Source organism: Rattus rattus, chromosome 1, assembly GCF_011064425.1.
Source record: "Rattus rattus isolate New Zealand chromosome 1, Rrattus_CSIRO_v1, whole genome shotgun sequence".
In the NCBI taxonomy this organism is placed as follows: domain Eukaryota; kingdom Metazoa; phylum Chordata; class Mammalia; order Rodentia; family Muridae; genus Rattus; species Rattus rattus.
Genome location: NC_046154.1, coordinates 135,698,493 through 135,720,714, shown reverse-complemented (window position 1 = coordinate 135,720,714; position 22,222 = coordinate 135,698,493).

Below are 22,222 nucleotides of genomic sequence, written 5' to 3'. Positions count from 1 at the left end.
ATCTCAGTCTGCTGTCAGAGGGCAGAGACCATACTATCAATGCTACAAGCCTTGCAAAACTTCAAACCATGCTCTCAGTGGTCCTTCTTCCCAACAAGGCCACTGCTGAATCCAGCATCCCTGGTCAAAATTACATTTTAAACTAAATTCTCACCCTTCCTTCCTCTCCCTGCTTCTTTGCTTGCCTGTCCACTAAGAAGTCATGTCTCTGGCCAGACCTAATGCTAACTGAAAGAGAACAGAAGCAGGATTCCACAGAAAACGTGGAACTAATAGAAATAAATCTTCTAGCTTGGCTGTATGCCATCTTTTAACCTGAAGGATCGTGTCTTCCACTATAAAGCAGGCAAATTCAATATTATTTTCCCCCAGTAATGACAGATTTGCTTTTAAGACACTGAGAAATGCATAGATAACTTTCTTTTACCTGGAACCATTTATAGTGCATGAAATAACTGTGTGCTGGGCATTCGGCTATGGGGAGATTTTGAAAATTCAAGCGAGATGCCAATATTGAGAAACATTAAGGCACAGATCAGGAAGGTATTATTTGAAACAAGCCAACACAGTTTCAGTGTGCTTAAAATGAGTTTCAGTTGTACGGGTATCAGTACCCCTTCCATTAGCTGAAATTCTGTTTGACATTAATAATCATTGTCATGGAATCCTTTGAAAAACAACCTTCAGACATAAATATGTTATCACTTACTCCACATTGGCAAAGTTTCAACTGATCGCAAACAATTGAACTACTAACTCCCAGAAATTGCTGTGGGCATCAACTATCCTTCTAAACAATCGTATCTCTTCAGTTCACTTATTCTTCATATCTAATATACTTTACAGTTGAATTATCATTTGTCAAATGTATCAGAAGAATATGTTTGAAGGTTTATATTTATTAAGTGCATACTCATACATATCTCAACATATCAGGACAATCGGCTTATCTATAACCTTAAATACCATTTCTCTTTTGTAGGGACATGTAGAAAGATGTGTCTGCTCCCACAGTGACCCAGGGACCTCTGCCATCTAAGGTACTGAAATATGGTAAGAGCAAGAGTTCAGTAAGCACCAAAGACCATTGTCTTGTGGACTTAACAGGATCATCATACTCATGGTCTCATAGCTGCCATGGCTGCCTGGAGAAGATCACACAAGACCAAGCATCAGCATCCTGGCTCAGAACAAACTAGAGTAAATGGGTTATTTTCTTTTTAAAAAAAGGACATGAAATTGGGCAGATGTAGGGAGTAGATGTGGATCTGGTAACAATAGCTGAAAAACTTGGAGGTACAAGATGATTGTACACAGATATGATAATCATAATAATTTCAAAACATATTTTATTTTAAAATCCTCTTTAATAGTTATTTTGAAATATTCAATTATTGTCATCAGCTATAGCTATCCCACCATGCTATAGAACACTAGGATATTGCAACTGTAACACGTCAACTGTAGCCTCATATCCCATAACCATCCTCTCTCTAGTCAACTACCCATTCATTATCCTCTTCAAAACAGATTTTTATGGGAGCTCGATTTGAAATATATCCTGAGGTCTCTATTCTCTAGCAGATATTTTTTATCCCTAATGTGCACACATTCACACAGTGCCAGCCATGCCAGTAAGTTGCATGACTACCCGTCATTAAAACATTTCCTCCCATAGAATTCACAAGGAAGTATTTATTTTTCTTTCTGCTTTGTTTTCTGACTGTCTCTAATCTTTTTTTTTAATCTCCTCAGATTCCACTGAGTGCTTTTTACTTCAGTCATCTTACATGATATTCTAGAAGGTGTGTTTGCACAAACTCTATCTACTGAGTTATATTCAGACATTCTAGCCAAGTGTAACTTAGTATTAAAAGGACAAGATTAATCAATATCAAAGAGGCAAAACAGAGCAGCAAAACAAATTTTACACATGGAGATGTGGCATGTTTTATCTCTTTAAATAGGAAACACAAGAGGGTTAAAACTTCTAGAAACCCCTATGCCTCTGGAAAAAGACAAACAAAGGGAACTTACAAGAAAGTCATTTTCATCTAAACGCAAGAATGTTGACAATGTAATCTTTCAGTCTTCCAGAACACAGCCAAGCTGGAAGCTAATTCACCACTGGCTGCTGTCAGAAGCAATCTAACTTGTCCACAGAGAAGCGGCACAAAGAACATTGTTCATAACTAAACTACCTTGATAAGAAGCCATCCTCCCAGTGTAATTAGGAAATACAATGGCCAGAACCAGAGCTGAGGTTTTAATAATAAAAGACAGTAAATCCTCTTTATAACTTTCATGACATAAAAGCAAACTAAAAGAGGAAGTCAGATGGCTAGTCCAAACTGATGTTGCCTCACACCACTTACAAACAGCAAATTATTGTTCCAAACCGAAAGAACTGAGAGTATCTTCTGAATGCCAAATATCTTTTATTAAAACTCCAGTGGAATGTCATTTGTGATTAATTAATTTGGAAGGAATTATTAAAGAGAATATAGGCTAATAATTTTTCCAGACTATTTGTAGACATTTATTGTTTCACTCTGGCCACTATTTGTGAGTGAAGAGAATATTCACTGTGTCCTGAATTTCGCTGAGACTGCCAGCATTGCTACAAGCTTGCAGAAGTCTGTGAGGTATGAGCTCTGCTTTCCCAACACAGAACTCTTTATGCCTAATGGTTAGGTCAGAAAAAAGCTTTCTTTTGGCAGGTTCTAAATGTTTTATTAGACTAGGGCCTCTGTTTTTTATCTGCCTGTTGTTCACAGGCACTCAAGTTGGGAAAACATTTTTTAGCCTTTGGACCATTCTACTGCAGCTTTGCTCATCATTTCAAACAAAGACTCTGTTCTCTCTCTCTCTCTCTCTCTCTCTCTCTCTCTCTCTCTCTCTCTCTCTGTGTGTGTGTGTGTGTGTGTGAGAGAGAGAGAGAGAGAGAGAGAGAGAGAGAGAGAGAGATGTCTGAACACATCTGTACCCATAGAGACCAGAAGCAGATGCCAGGTGCCCAGTTCTAACATTCTTCACCTTAGCCTTCTGTACTTAAGACAGGGTCCCTCCCTGAACCTGGAACTTGGCTAACTTACCAGCAAGCCCTCCCAACCATCCTGCCTGTTCCACACTTTGCTGGAATTATAGGCTCACATGTCTACAACTGGATTTTTTATGTAGCTTATCAGATCCAAAACTTACGTCTTCTTGGTTATTTAGCCACTGAGCCATTTCTCAAGTCCCCAGACACTGATGTTTAAGAGATCTTCCATGTTATCTTTTTTATCAAAGGCTGAACCTTATCCACAGCCTTCCAATACAGCCTTCTATATATATGTTTTAAAATTCAGTGAAAATAATAGAAGCTGGGAAGGAATAGTAAAATTGATCTTACAAATCAGAGCTGTCTTTTATATGTCAGCTTCCTTCCCCTTCTTGGCATATAATCTCAAGCAATGAGACTGAGGGTTGGGGGAAGAGAACAATTTGTTTAAAGAACTGCCATGTTTAGTATTTATCAACTTGACAAAAACTAAAATTTCCTGGGAAGAGGGAACCCCATTTCAGGAGTGGCCACCCTCTGATGGCTGTGAGCATGTCTGACTATTTTCTTGATTAACGATTGATGTAGAAGAACATAGTCCACTGTGGGTGGTGCCATCTTAGGCACGGGTCCTGGCTTATATAAGAAATAGGCTCATCACGGGTTGGGGATTTAGCTCAGCGGTAGAGCGCTTGCCTAGCAAGCGCAAGGCCCTGAGTTCGGTCCCCAGCTCTGAAAAAAAAAAAGAAAAAAAAAAGAAAGAAATAGGCTCATCTTTGTCTCTGTATTTCTTGTAGGAAGGAAAAGTTTTGAGTCAAAAGCTTTGTGGGTGGGTTGCTGTCCTTATCTCTCCACTGCCTGGCTACAGGAGATGGCTACTTCCGGTTTCACATACCCCCACTGCTAGTAGTCTCAGCTAGAGTCACCGCATAGACCCCAGGGAGGCTCCCCCATCCCAGATCTCTGGCATTTAGTAAAGATAGGCCCTCAACCTCTGCCAGCAGTTAGTGATTTCCAGTTACTCTCCCAGCCCTCTGTCCTGTCTGTTCCCACACCTGATCCTAAATTCCTGACCCCTAGTAAAGTTCTCTATTGCTTAGATGGATACGCTCTTCCTGTATCACTCCTAGACCCAGCTATCTTCACCATATTCTGTCTAGGGTCATATGTTATTTCTCTGGGCAGGATATGGTTCTTGTGGGAATATTTGTACTTTCATTGCTCTTTGTACCTGAGATGCTTAATCTCCACGAAGGAACAGCCTAAAAGTGATGGAAAACATAGAAGTAGGGTCCCTGATTCTTCTCTTCCATGTTTGTTCCATGGCTTCTAATGTCAGATGTTTTTTCTTGTACACTCCCACAAGGATCACAGTCTCCAGAAAATAAACCCTTTTCTCTTTACAACTTGATTATCTCGGGTATTTTGTTATAGCATTAGAAATACCATTAGTTCCATTATCAGCATTGGAGAGCTGTTCACTACAAAGATGCTCTCCTGAATGCGGACAACATGTGAATCACCTGATCTTCTATATTTTGAACACTACCTAAGCACAAGAGTACAAAATGTTCTCAAATTTTATTTACCTATCTAAAGCATGGCTCATTCACAGGTCTTCATTCAGAAGAGGAACTGAGCCACGTAGAAAGGAAATCTGGCAATGTCTACAGGTTGTCTGAAGCTGGCGTTATTATGCGAATAAGGTTTCTCAGTGCTCATCTGTTTTTCTCCCTCTAAAGACAAAACACACTGTGCAGCTCCTTTTCATTCACCTCCATAGACTAGGAAAGGCAGTCCCTTGAAGATAAAGCCCACTATGTAACACAAACTATTTTGATAATGTGTTTGTACATGAAATGTTCCCGGATAAAAACCTTTCCCCAATATCCTCTCTTACCTCCTTTTACCTTCTACTAAATCTGTTCTTCCCCAGACCCTCTCCTAATGTCCCATCTTTTTTTTCTTGTGACTTCCTTCACTTACTTAGCATTACCTGTATGGGTGTTGGTGGGGGGTATCTGCTTGAGTAAGGGCAATGTATAGGTTGTTACACTGAGGAATATGGCTCACCTGCTCCCTGTACCATCTATCTGCTTATAGTTTATTTGGAAGAAGTGAGGCTTGTGAGCAGTCCATCCTTTGTGAAATGATGGTGGACCCAGTCTTTTTTACACCTTGCATAAGTAGTGTCACTTGCTAGGATGCGGCAAGTTCATGAAAGTAATCAGCATGAAGGAAATAAAAGTCCAGAAGGACTTATTTTACAGTACTTCTTCCTACCTACCAGCCTTCACCTTCTTTGGTTCCCTTTTTTGTGACGTTCCTTCAACCTTGGTTGGGTAATATAGATGTCCAGTTAATGGCTGAGCACTCAATAATACACTGGCCAGGTATGAAGCTCAACATTGCTTGTTGTCCACTGCAAGCAGAAGCTTCTCTGAACACAAGTGAGAGTAGTTGGGAGCTGTATGCATAAATAGAAATATTTATGGGTGTTTTGACACAATGTCAGTTTAGCAAACAATAGTAGTAGGTTTCTCTCTAGGGCATATGTTCTCCACATGTACCTGGCTTTGGTCAGGTGTTCAGTACCAGGTATGAATCCCCTATGGTATGGCATCACAAAGTAGTTTGTCACCCCTGACAATCATTACTGTTTCACATTCTTGCCTGGCAAGCTGGTATTGAGGTTCATAGGGTTCACAAGTTTTTAAGGTCATAGATAATTTATACCCCAGTGCTCTACATAGCATCTTCCTGTACTGTGAAAGTAGCCTCCATTTTCAAAGCTTCCAGCTCAATTCCATCTTCCTTTCTCTGTATCTAGCAACCACCAAGCATGGGGTCTTCAACAACGGGGTCCTAATATGTAGTTCTTGTAGGCAACCAAAATGAATGACAAAAGCCTATATAATTTGGAGTGGGGCCAGCCTATGGCATTTCTGACTGTCATTCATAAGGAGATAGCCCACACGTGGCTCTGGGATTATTGTTTAATTACCCATGGATTCTAGGAGTAGCACCATCAAATGATAACTTGCTCTAAATTATTTTTAGCATATTATTTAAAAGTTGTTTACAAAATACTAGCTTTTCATACTTTTTTTCAATGACTGATTATTTTGAATAACTCTTTCCACAATACTCTAGCCTCCTCAAACCTCTCACTTTTATCCCTACATAAACCTTTCTACCCTAGGATTTCCTCATATCACTATGTTCAACTACGTTCTTCTCTTTTGACATCCCATGCTCCCTTTCTAGTTTCCAGGCATTCACAATACTCTAAATCAAGCAATTTGGAAAATACTGAACTACAAGCTGCGTATGAGACAGAACATGTAGCATTTGATTGTCTTGGCCCAAGTTATCCTACTCGGTATAATATTTTTCCAGATCTATCCATTCACCTGCAAATCTCACAATTTTATGTTTCTTTATAGCTGCATAAAATTGCTGCATGTATATTTATATAGTATATTCATTAGTTTAAGAAATGAAGTGTCAAACCAGACATAACATATCTATTTTATAGTAAATGAAAGAATAACTTGTGTTCTGCTATGGATGAAACTACAGGCTTAGGAACTGCCTACTAGGAAAAACCTTGCATGTTCATATTTTGGATCTATTTAAAAAGCAATTTAGCCAAAAATAATACTAAAAATGGCCCAACTCAGCTTTTGCCTGACAGTATTAGGCTTTTCTTTAATATTAGGATAGTAAAACTAACAAAGGACTGTCCCAGTTATTAAAACATAACTAGTCCAGTAGTTCATGGCAAATATCTTTAATCCCAGATCTTGGGAAGCAGAGACTGGTGTATCTCTGTTCAGGGACAGCCTAGTCTACAGAGTGAGTACCAGGACTGCCATGACTACCTAGAGAAATTCTGCCTAGAAAAAAGTACGATACAAAAATAAAATAAACCGTAACCAATTACTCCACAGTTAATGGCTCAAATTATGTGTTTGCTCTTGGATATAGTAGTTCATGATGGCTTGTCTCTGCAGCATGTGAGAGTGTGAACTGGAAGCCACAATGTCCCAGGACAGTTTAATGCCAGATGATGTGGAATCTCCACTCAGTTACATATGTCACATTTGACTTGTGCATCCTCACAGCATACCGGCTCCAAACGTGAGAGTAACAGAGAAAATGGGGAGAAAGTATCACAAGTTTTCCTCCAAGGTCAGGTCATCACCTGCATTGAAATCAATGCCACAGCAATGCAGATTCAAATGGAAACACTGCAAAGTTCACTTGTCTTACAGGAAGTGTTAGAAATGTATTTAGACCACCACAGATCCAAAATGACTCCAGAGCAACACATTTCTAGGGATCTTAAGCAGATCTCAGCCTCCATGAGCAATAAAGACACTGGACAAACACTCTGCCTGGAATCACAATGTAAAATCCCAAACTTCTTACTTAGCCAGACCTTGAAGAACCTACAGACTCCTCTATTTCACCATCTGTAGCAACGTTTCAGTATTATTTAAGCAATAATTGTCACATACCCTTCTGAATGCAGAGCTCTGTGTTTATGATGGAAATGTGCATCAGAAAAGAGGCCTTTCTTTGCTGTGAATTGTGAGGAACACAGGGACAGATCATAGTAGGTGAGTGAGAACCGCTTGTGGGTGGTGGGGCTTAACAAAGTTCAAAGATGTTGTAGTTTGCTAGTCACAGGACCCATTAATGTTGGTAATTTACTTGCAAAAAATGACAAATAAAATACCTTTTATTCCGATGTTTTCAACTACATCAGCTAAGAGTCAAAGGTCTTGTACCTGGGGACTGTCTAACATGAACTTTGAAAAGAAAAGCAAGGTTGCATTTATATATGTGAGGGCACGTAAACAAATAGATAACATCTGTTCCCATGATAAAAGCCTTCAGTCAAACTTCTGTGCAAAAAGCAACATAACAATTGATGAAAGAATTCATTTTTTATCTACAATAAAGGGAATACTTTTAGTATTCAGCCTCCTTTGAAGGACTGTGCTCTCCACTGACATCATCTCCATTTTATGAGCTGTCTGAAAACAAATGAAGGAGAAACAGACACATTAAAGACAGAATCACTGCAACTGCCTAGTGTTCCATGGGAATGAGGAAAGACAGAAATGGCAGAGCCACCCTAGCTAGTATGGTAGAGATAACTTGTAATAATCTGCATTGGTTTTCTAGGCACAATTTATTTTCTGTCTCAACCAACCTTTCCTAAATTTTAATCTATCTAACATCTATCAATCTATAATCCATAGTGTGTGGGGGGTATATGTATGTTATATGTGCGTGTAGACATCATAGTACAACTTTCAGGAATTAATTCCTCCTTCCTCCTATTGGTTCTAGAACTTGAACTCAGAAAATCAGGTTTGACAACGAGCACTTTTACTGGCTGAGTCTTTTTCTTCACAAATTTTCATCAATGACTTCTCCATTGGGTACTAAAAATCATTTTGTCCATTCTGATGTTACTTTGACTTGTCTTAGTTTGGGATACTGATAAAAAAGAAAAAGAAAATTACACTTGGCTATGGAAGCTATAAATGCTGCCAAACACAGAGTGAATAATTTATCATTGAGATAGAATTGTTTTATAAATTTCCTTAGAAATATATTATATGCAGTTTGAATGGAGTCATGCCACACAAGGTGATAATATTCCCCTTTGGAGCCATAGCCTACTTGATAAGAAACTTCCCTTTGGACTGTTGGTCAAAGGACTCCAGGGGACTCTCAAAACATTGTTCTTGGTTGCCTCCCAGAACTTGAAGGCAATACCATTTTGCTAAAGACATCACATTACACAGGGTATGAAAGGCTGTAGCTGTCACTGACCCAGAAGCCTACTCCCTGAGGACTAGCTGTCATAGTATTAAAAATTGCAACCATGTTTCAAGGGAGAAAAGCAATTGCTGTTCCTCTCCAGCTGTGCAGCCTATGTACCACAGTGTGCAACCAAACAAGTTACCCTCAATGGCCCAATGGTAGCAGTTTTATTTTGGAGCCAGGTCAATGGGAGGAAATTCTTTTCTAGAACTGTAATCTTATATAACTACCAATAGCTGCAGAAATCATGAATAGAAGAGGAGAATCTATTACTGTCACTTTCCTAAACCAATATAATTTTGCTATATTCTAAATTGTCTTCAATCCATGGATACGTGTAGCTTTTACCCATCATCAAAGAAGATTCTTTCTGAAACAGACATTTAATTGATCAAAATGCAGAAAACAACAGAACATAAGGTGCTCATCCGCAGTAGGTATGTCTACAACACGGCCCCTACCTCTAAGACTGTCATGGTAGATGGGACATAAATCTAATAGCCAGAGAACCAGGACATGTACCACAGTTGGTGTCTGCTGGACAGGATAGGGAAACTGTACTCATGAAATCTCCACAATTGCTTTGCTTAACCAGGACTGGAATAATAGCAGCACCATGACAATTTGCTTGGGAGAAACTTCACAAGATCCCCCCCTTAGATCCAGACCTACAGACAGTCAATGGCTGCTAAGAGAAGGTAGAATCAGTTTTCTCCAGGGCTAAGCAGCTTGGTAGATTATTCAATCCCAAGTAGTCAGCGCTAAGCACATGTGCACATAAGCAAAATTGAATGCACTTAGCAGTTTTTGTATATTTTTGTGTGTGATATATGTGTGTATATATATATTTGTGTATAAACCAAAATAATTGAAGATATCATTAAACTGAGAGAGTATAGGGACACATGTGAGGAGTTGGAAGACTAGAGAGATTGAGGAAAATGAGATAAATTCAGACTTCTGTATGAAATTCTTTTTTTTCTTTTTTAATTTGATATATTTTTATTTACATTTCAAATGTTATTCCTTCTCCTGGTTTCCCATCCATAAGTCCCCTTCTTCTATGAAGATGTTTTGCCTCCCCAACCAACCCCTCTTCTTGCCCTGAAATTATTAAAAGGATATAAAAGAAAGCCCACAACATAATGGAGAACCAGAGACACAAAGGAAGGAAGGAAAGTGTAAACGTTAGTATCAGAAGTAAGTAGAGTTTGAATATATTTAGAAAAAATTGGAAAATATCAATTTACATATCTAATTCAAATATTGGTTATTAAAGCAAATATTAATAAGACAAAAATCCATCTATCTGGCTGATAAAGATGATGAATAAAATTAATGATATCTCTGAATTTGAGAAATGATGTTATGAGCAAGGCATACATTGGGCAATAATAAATAGATGTGTAAGACGATTTTGAAATGGGACTGCTGGCAAGGTCTCACCATTGTATCTTCCAAAGAATAGCTTGAATGAGCAGGTGAGTAGTCACTGTCCTTGGATGGACTATCAAATGCCTCTTGAAGAGACAAGACCTTTCTCACATTAAACCGGCCAGTGGAAGACAGAAGAGGAACTATTCATTCATATGGAACAAGAAGTGCTGGCTACAAGGCAGGAAATGAAGTCTGAAGGAACTCAGAGATTGCCAGTGGTAGCTAGGAGCTCCTGGGGAATGTTATAAACCAGACACATAGTGTATGTTACCTTTGAAAACTTTGGTGTAGTCCTAAAAGCTGGCTATCCTCTTTGTACAATGTTACAATTCCAGACTATGCTGTAAAATCCACTCTCAAAATTAGCAGTGTTTTCATATAATTTACTTGCCTTCCAGAATAATTTTCAGAAATTGAACCACCAATCAAAGAGCAAACATAGGTTGAACCTAGGCCCCCTGCACACATACAGCAGATGTGCAGCTTGGTCTTCATGCAAGGCTCCCAAAAACTGGAGCAGGGGCTGTTTTTGAATGTTGCCTACCTGTCTGTGGATCATGTTCCTTTAACTAGATCACAGTGAATGGCCTCAGTGAGGGAGGATACACCCACTTCTACAGAGACTCTGTGGGATAGGGTGAGGGTTTGGGGGGTGAAACCTAGAGGGTTGTTCCCCCTTCTCAGAGAAGACAGGGGGAGAGGAATTGGAGGATGATCTGGGGGAGATGCTGAGATTATATGGGGGATGATACAGCAATGTACCCCTCTCTCTCCCCTCTCCCACTCAAGTCCCACCCTTCCTCTCCCCTGCACCCCCATGATTGCCTTCTTCTCCCTCCTAAGTGGGATGAAGCATCCTCACTTGGGCCCTTCGGCTTGTTAACCTTATTGAGTTCTGTGGATTGGATCCTGGGTATCCTGTACTTTGTTTTAAAGCTAATATCCACTTATCAGTGAGTAGAAACCATGCATGTCTTTTTGTGTCTGAATTATCTCACTCAGGATATTTTTGAGTTCCATCCATTTGCCTGCAAACTCATGATGTTCTCATTCTTAACAGTTGAGTATTACATTACTCAATGAAATGAACCACATTTACTATATCCATTCTTCCATTGTGGGACATCTGGGTTTGGGGGTGGGGAGACAGGAGTGAAGCCCCTGATGGCTAGAAGAATGAATAAAAATGGGCAACTTCAAGAGTTGGGATGTGGGGGACTCTCTAGAAACTACCAGAGATCTGGGAGATGAGAGACTCTCAGGACTCAAAGAGAAGGACCTTCAATGAAATGCCCAAGAGTGGGAAGAAGGAACTTGTAGAGTCTACCTCCTGTAGAAAAAGACAGGGCATCAAGTGGAGGGATGGGGTTGCCATTCCACAGTCAAAAACTCTGACCCAGAATAGTTCCTGACTAAAAGATGTGCAGGGACAGAAATGGGGAAGCAGCTGAAAGAAAGGATGTCCAGTCATGGGGCCAAATTGGGATCCATCTCAAGGGGAGGTTCCAAAGTCTGACACTACTACTGATTCTGTGATGTACTTACAGAGAGGACCTAGCATGGCTGCCCTCTGAGAGGCCCAACGAGCAGCTGACTGAGACAAATACTCACACCCAACCATTGGACTGAAGTTAGGGACCCCTGTGGTTGAATTTGGGAATGGCTGGACGAAGGTAAGAAGGAGGGCAACCCCACAGGAAGACCAGCAGCCTCAACTAACCTGGACTCCTGAGATCTTTCAATGAGCCACCAACCAGGCAGCATACAGGAACTGGTCTGAGGCCCCTGATCCGTGTACAGCAGAAGACTGCCTGGTCTGGCCTCTGAGAGAAAATGCACCTAACACTCAAGAGATGGGAGGCCTGGTAGGGTGGAGTGGGGTGGGATGGGGTAGAGGGTTGTGGGGGGGGCAGACATCCTCTTGGAGATTGGGGAGAAGGAATGGGATGAGGAACTGTGAGACTGCGAGAGGGTGGAACGGGAGGGGGATAATGACTTGACCACAAAAAAAAGAAGAAGAAGAAGAAGAAGAAGAAGAAGAAGAAGAAGGAGGAGGAGGAGGAGGAGGAGGAGGAGGAGGAGGAGGAGGAGGAGGAGGAGGAGGAGGAGGAGGAGGAGGAGGAAGAAGAAGAAGAAGAAGAAGAAGAAGAAGAAGATCAAAGACAATTACAAAATTAACAAATAAGAATAAAATAAAAATTATTTAAGATCTGTGTCTAAAAAGGTCAAAATCTCAAATGCTATGCTTTGGAACAAAGACTACCAGGTTAAATCTTATAAGCATGCAAACAAAACAGAGTGTAAAATGAAGGAGAAATATTCTGTAACGAAAATAGCCAGAGAACTTGCCCAGGTGATTGAATTAAAAGGTAGGAAGAGGATTTTCTATATGGTAGCAATGAACAATTAGAAATATAAGCACAGTCCATGACAGCCCCTTGTATCAACATAATAAGAATTTCCTAGGGATAAATTATCAAGGTTTATGCATTCGCCAGTACAGATATTGTCAAGAGAAATTACAAAATACCAGAATAAAAATGTTTCAATATTCCCCTAAATTGAACAATATTCCCTAAATTGACCAATATTCCCTAAATTGAAGATTACAAGCAAACCCATGGAAAGTATCAGCAGATGTCTTTGTGGATATTGTCAGCCAGCCAATTGTAATGGTAATATACAAACCTACTAAATCTAACATGAATTTGTAAAATATCAAGGTTGGAAACCTTAGGCTATCTTACTTCAAGACTTCTTATAGAAATATCATCAAATATATGTTATCATAGAAGAGAAATATATGTGTGAATCAAAAAATAGGAAATTCAGAAATTATACATCAAAGCATATAGTGCTCACAACTTATTTTAAGGAAATTACAAGCGCAAATGGAAATCACTGGAGCAAGGAGTCTTTTACAGGGAGTTCAGGCAAACAACTACCTACAAGGGAGCAGAAAAAATAACGTGTACCTTAGACCGTGTGTTATGGTTTCTATTGCTGTGGTAAAATACAAGAACCAAAAGCTTGAGAAGAAAAGGGTTTATTTCAGCTTATGCTTCCACATCACTGTTCATCATTGAAAGAAGTGAGGGTAAGAAATCAGTGCAGGAACATGTAGGCAGGTTCTGATGCAGAGGCCATGGTTGGGTGTTGCTTACTGGTTTGTTCTTCATGGCTTGCTCAGCTTGCATCTATATCCGGCCTAGGACTGCCTTGTAGGATTGGCACCACCCAGGTTAGGCTGTATTGTGTATCAATAACTGATGAAGAAAATGCACCCCCAACACACACACACACACACACACACACACACACACACACACACTCTCTCTCTCTCTCTCTCACATACACACACACACACTCTCTCTCACACACACACACACACACACACTCACACACACTCATACACACTCACACACAGACACACACACACTCTCTCTCTCACACACACACACACACATACACACATTTGCCTACAGGCACTGTAATTGGAGGAATCTTCTCAATTGATGTTCTTTTGCACCATATAACTTTAACATGTCAAGTTGACAATAACCTACTCAGGACAACCCATAATATAAAATCAGACTGAATCATAGACATAAATGTCACTCTAAAATTATAACGTTTTTAGAAACCACGAAGGGTAAGGTTTTTACCTTGAGGAAAAAGTTATGCATAATCTAAAATACCCATAAAGAAAAAGCTCTGAGGTTTTTTTTTTTTTTTTTCAAAATTAAGAACATCTGTCATTCAATAGCTAATGCTAGGAAATTGAAAAAGCAAGCCACAAGTTAAAGAAAATACTTTAAAGAATAAATCAAACAAGTGACTTTTATTCAGACTACTTGATTTTTTTAAAAAAAGCTCTCTCATCACATAAGATTAAGAAAGTTGACAAAAAGAACCTATGTTCAATAAAAGGGAAAAATAAAAACAAAGAAGGCTGACATTTTAATTTTTATAAATACTCTAAATATTTTAACTGATACATCATGGCAAAAGATATAAGGGTAGTAAATGAGATAGGAAAGATGTTCATATCCCCACTAATTAGGTAAATGCAATTTACAACCATAATGAGATGCCCGTGGATTAGAATAGCTAAATATACAGATTGAGCTTTCCAACTGGGAGGAGTGGTGGGGGAACAAAGTCCTCAAATAAATTATAGTTGCAACGAAAAATTGAAACCTAAAAAAGCTAATAAAACAGAACGCCAGATTTATAAAGAGTGAGATAAAAAAGTATGCCTTACATGTTAGCATGCGACTGGCTAGGCTTTTTGATGTCTCCATTGGGAACAGCTACCAGGAAAGGAGATGCTGGGGGAGAATAGCTGCAAGGTCACGGGGAGTCCACCTGGATTTGTCATGCCTGGGCTCGGCCATGCAAGGCTGGTGCAAACTGTCTTCGGAGGTCACCACTGGAGCAAGATGTCCTGATACCGGCCCAGCAGCAGGAGCTACGGCTCCAGCTTCAGGGTTCCTCAGAGGTGGATGTTCTCCCAGGTATTATAAAGTTTCCAAAAATGGCCAAAGCTGCAATTAGGGACCTTCAGCTGTTGGCTACAAGTAGGATTACTTTGTTGACAGTCCTTGTCCCTGCCTCCTGAGTGCTGTATGTGTCTCTGGAAGCCCCCCCAAGGATTCAGGTTAGTTGACTCTCCGGGTCTTCCTATGGGGTTTCTATCCCCTCTGCGTCCTTTAATTCTTCTCCAACCTTTTCCATAACATTCCCAAAGCTCTGCCCAATGTTTGGCCGTGGGTCTCAGCATCTGTTTCAGACAGCTGCTGAATGGAGCCTCTCAGAAGACAATTATGCTAGGCTCCTGCCTGCAAACCTATCAGAAAGCCGTGTTTAGTGAAAGGGTTGGTTCTTGCCCATGAGATGAATCTTAAGTGGGGCCAGTCACTGTTTGGCCATTCCCATAGTCTCTGGTTCATCTTTGTCCCTGCAAAGTTTGCAGGCAGGACAAATTTTTGGTCAGAAGTTTTATGGGTGCGTTTGTGTCTTTATCGATCCACTGGGAGTCCTGCCTGGCTACAGGAGGTGGTTACTCCATACTGATTGGAGTCTCAGCTAGAGTCACTCTCATAGATTCCCAAGAGCCTCCCTGATCCCAGGTCTCCGGGAAGTCCTTGAGTTGCACCCCCATGCCTGCCAGCCACTGTTTTCCATTCCCTCTCCTTTCCAAAACAAAAAAAACAAAAGACAAAACAAAACCAAAAAACAAATTTAAAAATGAATACAAAGCTAAACAGGTAATTCTCAACAGAGGAATTTCTAATACCAGAGAAACATTTAAAGAATTGTCCTTTGTCATTAGGGAAATGCAAATCAAAACAACTCCTGAGATTCCAACTTATATCCATCAAAATGGCTAAGATTAAAAATTGAAGTGACAGCCCATGCTTTTGAGAATGTGGAGAAAGGGGAAGACTTTTCACTGCTGGTGGGAGTGTAAAGTTATGCAACTGTTCTGGAAATCAATCTAGCAGTTCCTCAGAATTTTAGAAATAGTTCTGCCTCAAGACCCAGCTATACCACTTCTGGGCATATTCCCAAAAGACCACTCTACCGTACCACAAGGACACATGTCCTCCTATGTTTATAGAAGCTTTACTTGTAATAACCAGGAACTGGAAACAGCCCGGATGTCCTTCAATGGAAGAGTGGATAAAGAACATGTGGTTAATTTACACAATGGAATACTACTCAGCTATTAACAAACATGGACATCATGAAATTTGCAGGCAAATGGATGTAGCTTGAAAACATCATCCTGAGTGAGATAGATAAACTAGACCCAAAAGAACATAAATGGTATATACTCACTTATAAGTAGATGCTAGCCATAAAGTCTAGGATAACCAACCACACTTGAATCTACAAAACCAAAGAGGCTAAACAGCAAAGAAGGGTTTGCTTAAATCTCACTTAGAAGGGGAAATAAAATAGTCAATATTAAAGTCCGTACAACATTTAAGGATGCTTTCCAATGCCTGACCCCTGACCCAGTTCCACAAAGAAATTTGGGCCATCTGATCTATCTCAAAGTGATCACGTCACTCTTAGATATGTGCCCAAGTGAAGAGAGAGTACTGGTCTCCAAATAAAACTGGTATAAATGGGTATCACAACTCTGTTGTAATAGTCAAGAACTGAATAAAAATTTAGTAGTCCACTATAGGATCATGTGTACCCTAGTCTTAGGATGTCTTTACACTGAAACACTATTCTGACTACTATGGATGTGAATTGTTCCCCTCAGGTTAGTGTGTCTGATCACTTGGTATCCAGCGGGAGGCACTGTTTGGGGAATTTGACAGCAAGTGTTTGATACTTCCAGTTATATCTCATCAGATGTTAGGAAGTAGAGATGGGGGGAGAGGGAGAGGGAGAGGAAGAGGGAAAGAGAAATTGACACAGAGAGAGTCAGAAACACAGACACAGACACAGAGACACACAGAGACAGACAGAAAAAGAAAGGCAGAGAGACACAGAGACAGAAAAAGATAGAAACGGAGAGACAGAGACACAGAGAGAGACAGAGGGAGGTAGGGAGAGAGAGACAGACAGAGGCAGAGACTGAGAGACAGAGAGACAGAAAGGAATAGAAACACAGAGACACAGAGACAGACAGATGGAAAGACAGAGAGACAGACAGAAAAATACAGAGACAGAGAGACAGAGAGACAAAGAGACATAAACACAGAGACAGACATATATAGAGACACAGACAGAAAGAGATAGAGAGACAGAGAGTCAGAATCAGGCTACAAGGCCAATCCACAGTAACCCAATTACTCCAAATAGGCCTTTTTATTAAACATTTCACAATTTCCCAAATAATGCCTGTTCCTCCAGGGGGGGATTCTATCTTCCCAAACCATGAACAGAAGTAAATTTTGCTTCCTTAAGTAGCTGTGAAAACTAATATAACTGCCAATTGAAAGGATCTACAATCGTGTAGAAGACGGATTTCAGCACACAGCTGTAGAGGATCTCCATGACTATGTCAACTGATGTTTCAAGGTCCATCTTAGTTGTGTGTGTACCACTGGCTGACCTGGATTACACATTATAAAGAAGGCAAGCGGAGTACCTACTGCTCTCTGTTCCTGATTAGAACTTGAGGTGAATAAATCCTTTTTCTTTTAAGTTGCTGTTGTCAGAGTAATTTATCACAGCAATGAAAGGGCGACCAAGGCAGGCTTTGTTAGGTCTTTGAACATAGTAATAAGTATAAGAATACATAAATCGATAGCAAGGTGTTGGGTTACCTTTTTGATTAGTTACTATGATAATCCTGACAAGAGGGCTCTTAGGCTTTGGAAACTGAATTGTTGTAGGAATGTGGAAAAGTTTCAAATTGTGGGCTAGAGAAGACCTAGAACCCTGTAACAGCCCATTCTGGAGGGAAGAACAGAACAATGTCGACAGAGTTGGGGACACTAAAGAGCAGATTCGGTCAGTTTCCGGTGCGGGGAGACTCCTGGGAACTGGACTTATATGCATCAGTATCTGATAATTACACTTATGTTCTGTCTGTCCTTAAGACTTGAGTGAGACTGAATTTAAAAGTAATTTGCTACGTCATGGCATGATGCATGCCCATTGCTTGCCATCAATTTTACACTGAAATAGAGCAGAAAGACATGAAAATGTGTGCTTTGGCTGGGAAAGTACCATGAACATGTTTAGAGTCATATACTGTGCAGAAAGTAGGGTTTATGCAATGCAGCTAGAAAAAAAAATGAGTTCAGTTAGGGAGAAAACTTGCACACTGTGTCAGGACAATAGGATGATTGCTATGAAGGTAAGACGCCAACACTTGTAACATCTTGGATATGACAATAAAACCCATTTGAAACATTTCCATTTGAAAAGAGAATCTGGAACACAGACAACAGCCAGGACATCATATGAGCATGGCTATAGGCAATGGTTTTCCCAAGTGCTGCCAGGCATGTGCCCGGCTGCTGCTGCTATGTCAAGAGGACAGCTAGCATCCTGATTTACTATGCTGTTCTGGTTTTACAGGTCGGCAACTGCAAGTAACAAGGAGTCATAAGAGGACTCCACCACAATTCTGGAGACCCGCTAAATCCAGCTAATTAACGTGTAGCAAGGTCAGATTATTTCATCTGGCTCCTGAATGGCCTGAGTTTGAAGGTGAAGTCTAAGCTGGACTGGAAACCTTATGGTAGTGGAGATGCCAAAAACAGAACAAGGATACCAACCAACCACGGCTCTCAGGGACTAAACCACCATCCAAAGAGTACACATGGACAGACCCATGGCTCCAGCTGCATATGTAGCAGAGGATGGCCTTGTTGGGCACCAATGGGTGGAGAAGTCCTTGGTCCTGCCAAGGCTGGATGCCCCATCGTAGGGGGATGTCAGTGCAGAGATACAGGAAGTGGGTTGGTGAAGACCCTCATAGATGCAGGGAGAGATAGGATGGGATAGGGAGTTTATGGAGAGAAACCAGGAAAGGGAATAACATTTGAAATGTAAATAAATAAAAATTCCCTGCATTGCTAAGACTATGGGAATTTTGATGTTAATTGAATCCATTTTCTTCTTGAGATGGCTCTGAGCCGAGGAGAGACAGGAGGATCCTGTTATGAGTTGAATGTAAAACACACTCAGTGCCTCTTGTGTTTAGATAGTTGATGTCCATGGTGGTGCTTTGGCAGAGTGTGCTGTAGAATCTTTTAAGGGTAAGACTTTCTGAAAGAAGGCCATTGTAGAGTGACTCTGAAGGTACACAGCTTGATGTAACCTTCTGGTTACTTTTATATCAACTTGACACAAACTGTAGTCATTTGGGAAGAAGGACCATCAACGTACTGAGAAAATGCTCCAAATAGATTGACTTGTGTGTAGCACTGTGGTGTATTGTGTTGGTTAATTAATTTGGGTGATGGTATCTCTAGGAGATGACCATAGATGGTGTTATAAGTCAGGCTGAGAAATCCAGGGAGTGCCAGGCAGTAAGCATCACTCCTCTTTGTCTACTATATCTGTTCCTGCCTCCAGGTTCCTGTCTTGAGTTCCTGCCCTGAGTTTCCTTGCTGGTAGGCTGTGATGTGTACATGTAAGCTGAAATAAACTCTTCCCCGAGTTGATTTTTTTTTCCTCATTAGGAAACCCAACTAAAATACTTAAGCTCTAGCTTTAAGATATTACTTTCTTTTTTGTTCTTGATTGCTGACAAAGTAGAAGGAGCTGCTATATACTTCCCCTCTCATGGAGATGCCCAACAAGAAAGTCTTTTCTGTCACCCTGGGCTACATTTCTGCAAACCACAATCCAAATAAATCTATAACTTCTGAAGTTACTTTACTAGTTATTTGGCCACATCGATGAAAAAAAAGGTATTTGATATACCAGATACTAAAAGAAACATTATTCAACAAAAATGAATCTCAAGTTAGACGAAGATACCATTTGCTGTGTACTTCTAACTAAAAAAACTTATAAATGCAAACTATTGCTTCTGAGCCACAAGGAGATGGGAAAACAAAAGAGATTGGAATGTAGCATGGAAAGGTATTAGTCCTGATGAAAACATTTATTCTCTTACCACCATGGATCAGGAGTAATTTGTGCATTGCCAGAGTTTGTAGCATGTAGCATGTAGCATGTAGCATGTAGCAGGTAGCAGGTAGCAGGTAGCAGGTAGCAGGTAGCAGGTAGCAGATAGCAGGTAGCATGCCTTCATTTTCTGGAGGCTGTTGTATGAAACTCAGAGCAAGGTTGTTCTATGTCTGGTACTAAAGATTTGAAAACTAGTTATCAGCTCAGCAAGTGAACATAGAGACCACCACCCACAGTCCTTGTCTGTTCATTGAAAAAGAAGTACTGAGAAGAGGCAAGAATATATGAAAAAATGATGACCTCTGATTTTGACATCTAAAGAGTCTACAAAACACTTCCAGATCACCACTGGGTAATGTGTATAATGGCCAGCCCTTCTGCTGCTAGGGAATGACCATCAATCTGGGAAAGCATACTGGGCACCAACATAAGCAACCCTAGATCACTTTATCACAGAAAGAATGGTTTAGGACCAAGAGTCCCCACTTTCTATTTTGTCACTGAACCTGCTTTCTAAAGCAACTTTTATGTTTAATACCTTGCCTCTCAATTTAGGTGACTGCCTTAGTAGTCTAGAAGTTGGACCTTAACTTTGGTAATATCTTGACTTAAAATTGAATGACTCACAGGGGCAAACATATGTCGAAACATACGTGCAATGTAACATGTCAAAAATAATGCTATGTAATTTGCAATTTAAGGTATCCTAAGACTGTTAAAAAAATAGTGTGATCAAAGAGAAGGTTAAAAAAAGTCTGGAGATGCCAGATATTTAGATATGAGTTAAAGAGTAAAACGGGAAAAATGGAAAGATTCGGGAGAAAAGATCACTAAGTGGTGAACTCTGCTGAATTCCGAGGTGGAATATTATGCTATTCCCAGTGACTTTGGATTATGGGAGGCAAAATGGTGTCAGCAAGATTGATGCATCTGCTGGAATTGTCATGACATGAAATTGACATGAAAGTCATACTGGAACAGACTGAAGAACAAATTTGAGATGAAAACCTGGTGATGTTGAATATGGATTTATTGGAGGGGGGGAAGATAGCTGAAAGAACCCAATGTGAAGATATGTTAGAGTCTCAGAGGATAGGATGCAATGTGGTGGGGGAGATAGGGGTGTGTGTGTGTGTGTGTGTGTGTGTGTGTGTGTGTGTGTGTGTGTGTATTTTTCTGTGTATGTGTGTCTGTATATGTCTGCATGTCTGTGTCTGCATATGTACTTATGCTTGTACTTGTGTGCATGTGATGGAAGCACTTTGGGCTTAGGAATGTTTAGGAAAGGCTCAAGTAGAGAGAAAGGAAGGAAGAAAGGGATTATCTGGTATCAATTCCTCCAAAAGTGAGAGGAAAATGCAGGGCTTAATGAACGGCCCTGCATAATAGATTTTGCAAGATATTTGCAAGATGAGAGTTGATTCTCAAAATATTTCCCATAATATTGTCCAGATTGTTTTGTGTGTGTGTGTGTGTGTGTGTGTGTGTGTACAAATAGATGATGAAAATGTAGAAATTTTCATTAAGTCACTCAAATTAATTAAACACCACAACGCTTTAAATGAAAGTCTTATTCTACCTGACTTCTCGTTAAACTTTGATCTGTATCCCAGGTTGTAGCTAGGGTAAGAAATACTTTAATAAGCTTTTCATTAATAAAATAGTACTTAAAAGTTTAAGAAGTTAGATATTAGATTTCTTTTTTAAAAAAACACATTAGTTCTCTTGATTACTTTCTTGCTGAGAGTATGGAACATATAATGTAAGTTCACAACACCATGCTGTTTTTAGAGGCCAGTACACATACAATTTCAGTATGTAGTTTCTCAAGTCATTTCCCATTAATTTAGACTTTTCTCCTGCCTGGCATTGATGAAAAAGCTGAGACATGAATAACAAATTAGCATATTTCCTATGGGCTTTCTAAAGTTGTTTTGTGGTCTTTGTAAAAATAATGTATGTTCAGAATACATTGTACATATGTCTGAAAATTTCAAAGAAAAAATATTGTACAGGTTTTAAAATGCATTACATTGGAATTGAAGGAAAGCGTTTGCATTGTGATATTTATGTGTCATCTCACCAGCCCTGCATGGAGCATTGGGGAAATGAATAAGTCAAAGTTCAGCTCAAAGAGAAACAATAAGATACTACAGCTAGGTGTAAAAATGACTTATTATTTGACATGCCTCTTAATGGTAGTGACTGCCTCCAAATTGTGCCTTTAAAATTGGACAAGGATTTAGTCCCTACTAATCTAGAACCTGTAGGACACAGACTCTA